The sequence below is a fragment of the Arvicanthis niloticus genome, chromosome 12, assembly GCF_011762505.2.
Source record: "Arvicanthis niloticus isolate mArvNil1 chromosome 12, mArvNil1.pat.X, whole genome shotgun sequence".
Lineage (NCBI taxonomy): Eukaryota > Metazoa > Chordata > Mammalia > Rodentia > Muridae > Arvicanthis > Arvicanthis niloticus.
The window spans coordinates 61151284-61157622 of NC_047669.1; positions in this window are offsets into that span (position 1 = coordinate 61151284).

A 6339-nucleotide genomic window follows, 5' to 3' on the forward strand; every position below is an offset into this window, starting at 1 on the left:
TACATAAAACCACTTGAAATAAACGGAAGAAACAGATAAATAAATAAATCAGATAACAAAGACAGAAGATTAATTTTACATGTCAGATGGTTAATTTTATGTATCAGATGGGTTGGGTATCTATTAAATATTATTATAGGGTGCCTCTGTCAGGGTTTCTAGAAAGTATTAACATTTGGATTAGGAGGTGAAGTAAAGAAAGAAAAATTGCCCTTCCAAGTGTCCATGGACAATCAGTATGTCAGTTTGACTGGATGAAAGGCAGAGAAAGGAAAAAAAAAATCTGCTCTTCTTGTCTGCTAATTGAACACCAGCCTCCTTATCCCTACCATTGGACTTGTACCATCCCTACCCCTGGTTCATGAGCTTTTGGAAATGATCTAGAATGAACATGATTGACCATCAAGTTCTAAAGCCTCTGGACTTGAAAGCAGTTTATGCCATTCTAAAGAAGTTGTGTGTGTGTGTGTGTGTGTGTGTGTGTCTGTGTGCATGTGTATTCTATTGATTCTGCTTCTTTAGAGTATCTTGCTAGGTATATTCATTTTATGAATAACTGCTATGAATAAAAGCAAATATGTTAGTATATTTAGAAAATGTTGTAGTGTCACTATTAACTAAAGAGCCTTATTTGCTGCTTATAGAACAGTAAACTTAATAAATACTATAATATATTTTTTGTGCTCTTCTGGAGCACTCATTAAAATAGGCCACATGCAAGGCTGTCAGTCACGTCTGCATAAAACTTGAAGGGTTTGCAGTTATTGCGCATATGTTTCCTGACACAGATATTTTAGTCAGAACTCGTAAACTTTATGAAATCGTGAAATACTGGGAAATCATGCCACGTTTATTCTAAAAATAACAAAGTCAAATGTATGGCAATGGAAATTAGAAAAATATTTCAAATTGGACAATAGGGAAAACATGAGATCTAGGGAGAGAGTAGATTGTTTGAAACATTTTGCAGCAATGTTGAAGCCCTCCCCTCCCCCCAGCCTTTGCTAGTATGGTCTTTGAAGTAGAGCACTTTGTTTAAACCTCCCATCAAGACACTTCAACTGGAGATTTTGAAAATGAAGGTATTGTGGTAACACAGTGAATAGGCAACATCAGCCATCAACTATGGAGGTTATATGGGAAGGGTCCTCTTAGGGAGCAAAATGTCAGTAACCCAGTCATGGAACTGGAAGATGCAATTCCTTTATTTCAGCTGAAACAGTTGGTTTCAAGTGTCTTGTGAAATGATCTTCATTTTGGGGGACAAAACAATAGAATTGTTGAATGGATAACATTTGTTTCTGGATATAGAAATTGATAACTAGAAGGTAGTTATAGATATTGATTCCTAGAAGGTGGTTATAATACAGGTATTAGCATTGATTTTGGTTCTGTTCAGCAGAGGCCAAATGTGTGAACCAGTGAATGGAATGTGACTTCTTGTACATTATTAGTCAAAGACCATCCAAACTCTGTTTCAAGATAAATAATAAAATAAGCAATAAACCAAATAAATTTATGGTTCTGTAGATTTAATTCAATGACTTTGTTCTCATAGTGACAATATACCCAACAGCAGGGACTTAAGGGTGGAGAGGTTTGTTCTGTCTCAGGGTTTAGAAGGTCTGTCTATCATGTCTGGGAAGGTATGACTGCTGCAGCAGCTATATTCAAGGGGCTAAGAGCTTGTGCTGCAACTTGTTCATATTTTGGAAGGTCAGGAAGTTGAAATTGTGTACCATGCTTTGAGACTCACCCTTAGTAACTGATTTCTTGCTAAGCTATAGTCCCAAAGGCTCTACTCTTCTAAAACATCACTAACTGGGGACCAGGGTTCAAAGACATAAACTTGTTGGGGACATTTTATATTCAAACCATAACATAGGTTGTATTAACAAGAGTTCTCTAGAGAAACAGAACTTATAGAATAAATCTCTCTGTATATAGAAAGGGGATTTATTAGAATGATGATTTACAGTCTGTAATCTACCTAATCCAACAGTGGCTGGCTGTAAATGGAAAGTCCAAGAATATAATAGTTGCTTAGTCATTAAGTCTGGAAGTCTCAGAAGAAGTAGGCTCTAGTGCCAGTGAAGGAATGGACTTGCTAACAAGACGAGAACAAGCAGGCAAACATGAAAAAATGTCCCTCTTCCATGTCCTTACATAGGCTTCCAGCAGAGGGTGTGACCCGGATTAAAGGTGTGTCTTTTTACTTTAGCGATCCTGATGAGAAGTGGATCTTTTTACTTCAAGTTAAGCAAAATTCCCTTAAAATAGGCCTTCCATTTTTGAGTGTTAGTTCCAGATGTAATCAAGTTGACAACCAAGAATAGCTATCACATAGGTCTTTCAGGAAAAAAAAGCAAATGTAAACTTTGGTTTCTTCCAGTTGTACATATTAAATAGGCGAGGGGGCCTATGCTGGCTGGATTTATGTTGACTTGATATAAGAAGCTAGAGTTTTCGGGAAAAGGGATGCTTAGTTGAGAAAAATGCCCCCATCAGATTGGACTGTGGGCAAGCCTTTGGTACATTTTCTTGATTGATGATTGATGTGGGAGATCCCAGATCACGGTAGGTGGTACCATTCCTAGGTGCTGGTTCTGGATATTATAAGAAAGCAGGCTGAGCAAGCCATAAGAGAGCAGGGAAATAAACAGGGTCCTCCATGGTCTGCCTTTGCTTCAGTTTCTGCCTCCTGGTTCCTTCCTTGCTTGAGTTCCTGCCCTTACTTCCCTTAGAGATGGGATGGGATGTGGAGCTATCAGCTGAAATAAACCCTTTCCTCCCCAAGTTGCTTTTGGACATGGTAATAGAAACTCTAAGTAAGACAGGGGCAAAGATGGAGGAAAGGAAGAAAAAGGAGAGGCAAAGAACAAAGAAAGAGAAGGTAGAATAATAAAAAAAGGGGAAACAAGCAGATTTTAAAGAAATAAAACCAGAAAAAGTTCTCAAGGTAAAGAGTTTTAGGGTAAAAAAAAAAACTCAAGGATGTGACTCTTAGATATTTTGTTAAAGCCTCAGAAAAGGATTAAAAGAGTCCTTTGTTCCATTCCATAGTATCCTAATGTAAAAGAAAGAACTTTTCTGACTTCAACCAGCTGATAGTCAAGCATGACTGAATATGAATGACAAAACACAAATTGTGCATAAGAGATTGATCTGATTTATTGTCTGTTGGAGACATGGATGCCATGTTTAGAAGCAAATTAAATGAAAATATACCTGACTAAAATTTTATGGATGATAAGAGATATATAAGTATTACTGATGTATATTTACAAAGAGAGTAAATAAAAAATATTCAAAGTACAGAAAAATTTGAGTATTCTCACAGTTGATTTGATTTTTCTGCACAGTTGAACATTTTCTTCATTTAAGCTCTTCCAATTCTCTCTATGCTTGCTTGATATTATCTTTCATAGATAAGTATGTGTCACCCTCGTTAATGACCTCCACATTCATGTGAACATATAGCCAACACTAACTGAACGCAGTTAAAATATTAATAAAATATACGAGAACATAGAATTGGAAACATGATAATATTAAGGGGTCCTGAGGAGAACTGGAGGGAGAGAGGTGCAGAAAAATTGTATATATGTAGGAAACTTTTAGATAATACATAAAAGTGATTAAAAGACAAAATTCTCTCTAAGAAGTTTTTATTACACTATACTTTGGTTAGCTTTATAATAATAATAATAATTCATTTTCTCCCCTTAGCAACTTTATCTGCCTAAAGTCATAGATTAAACAATGTTATCCCATAGATTCATTAATGATTACATGTGACAACCAGGGAGTGATTACATAAGCATTCTTGACCTCTTGCTGATTTCTGAGAAGCTTTGAGAATAAACCGAATTATTGCTTTCCCAGGGTTATGCTGTCGTTTCAGATGTAAATATTGCAATACTGCTCTGTTTCCCTCTTTCCTTAGAGCCAGCCTTTATGATTCTCTATTAAGTTTCTTTCTTCTTTGAAACACTTACCTTTAATCTCTGTGGGGCATTAGGCAGATTCAATTAAAACTCTGCATGGCTACTCCTCAGGTAGTCACCAGGAGACAGCTAACAGAGAAGCCACCAAAATGACTTATCTCAGAGCTGCCAAGTAAACCAGAAAATCATTTTATGAAGGCATTTGATATTGCATAAAAGATTCAGAATAGTCAAAGATTTGAAGAACCTTTGGAAATGATGGGTGTTAGTGAAAAATGTTAGCATTGTAGGTATGGGATCTTTTTAAAACCTGAAGTACTTAAGAGGCAAGTTGGGAAGTTTAGAAGTCTGCTTATTTATTGTATGTTGAGTATATCCAATTCTTTATGTGGCCATTTTAAAGGGTTTAACAATGCTGTTCCATAAAAGGACCTCAGAAATATGATAAGATGAACAAAGTGTTCCAGAAAGAGAAAGATTTCAAAGAACTGATTCATTTGATAGAGACTTTCTATGTTGAATCACATGGGTCAGGAGTAACTGCATTACAATGGATGAAACTCCATTTTTTTTTTTTTCTGGTCTGATTTTTGCATCAATTCCTAAGTCTATTTAGGCTGGTGTAATAAAACCATGATATATGGGTGGCTCATAAACATGTCAGTTTGGAGGACGTTAAGATCAAGATTCAAGTGGTGGCAAATATCATGTTAAGTGACAGACACTCCACTTCATAGATGCCCATCTTCTGGCTTTGACAACTGGTCATATAGCACAGAGCCGGGAGTTCTCCATGCTAATGGGCTATCTAGATAGGTCCCGAGGGTTTAGCCAATAAAGTTCCCTTCCTGAACATCCCTTCCTGCAAATGGTATTTCATCTCCAGCAAACCCTGAGTAAGTCTAATGCATCTTTTTCTGCCATGAATGTTGGGACAAACAAATACTGTCTCTCTCATCAATGACCACCTTGGGGGAAGCCTTTGTCATACAGAGCCACATCTGAATCACCCACAGAAGGTTCCTCTACACTCCTGACACTCACACTGAGCTAAGCTAGAATCTCCCCACCCTGGGCTCATCTCAGGCCCATCTCAGAATCTTCAACTCTTCGGGGTTCCCAGTGAGGACTGGGTACCCAGGAGTTTGAGAACCACAGCTTTAGTCCCAGCCCATCCATTTTTCACTTGGGGAAACATAGGCTGGGACCCCTATCTTAGGTTATACTTTGTCTCCCCTGAACTCCATGTTGGTGTCCCATGAGCCCAGGACCCCAATAAGGAATGTATCGCCTCTGTGTTTGACCTCCCCCAGCGGCATTCTGACACCCCAGCAGTGAGGTGAAACACAGAACCACAAGGTCCAGCCCCTGTGTGCTTTCTGGTTGGTATTCCAGTCTCTGGGATCCCCCATGGACTAGGTTACTTGTCTCTATAGGTCTTCTTGTGGTGTCCTTGACCCCCCTAGCTTGCTCAATTCTATCCCTTATTCTTCCACCAGACTCCCTGAGCCCTGCCTGAAGTTTGGCTGTGGGTCTCTGCATCTTTTTTTTCATTCCATACAATGGGAAAAAAAGCATCTTCAACAAACTGGATTGGTCTAACTGGATGTCTTCATGTAGAAGAATGTAACTAGATATATATTTATCACCCTGTACAAAGCTCAAGTCCAAGTGGATCAAGGACCTCAATATAAACCCGAATACACTGAATTTAATAGAAGAGAAAGTGGGAAAGAGCCTTGAGTGCATTGGCACAGGAGAAAATTTCCTGAAGAGAACTCTAATGGTTCAGGCTGTAAGATCAAGAATTGATAAATTGGTGAAACTGAAAAGATTCCGTTATGCAAAGAATAGTGTCAACTGGTAAATCAGCAGTCCACAGACTGGGAAAGAATCTTTACTAACCCTACATCTGACAGAGGACTAATATCTAAAATTTACAAAGAACTCAAGAAGTTAGACACCAGCAATCCAAGTAACCCAATTAAAAATGCGGTACAGAGTTAAACAGAGCATTCTCAACGGAGGAATTTCAAATGGCTGAGAAGCACTTGAAATGTTCAACATCCTTAGTCATCAGGGAACTGCAAATCAAAACGATCCTGAGATTCTACCTTACATGAATCAGAATGACAGAGATCAAAAACTTAAGTGACAGCACACGCTGCTGAGGATGTGGAGGAAGGGGAACACTCCTCCATTGCTGGTGATTCCTGATTCTTTTAAATGTGATGGATGTAGAGACATCTGCCATGGCTCTAGAATCAGCAGTGAGGCCATTCGACTGAGGGCAGTTGCTGATAGTAAAAGGTAGAACCTTGACCAGTGGGATCATGGGAGGCTTCTAAACTTCTGTGAGATAGAAATAGGTCCAAAAGACTCTTAGACATTA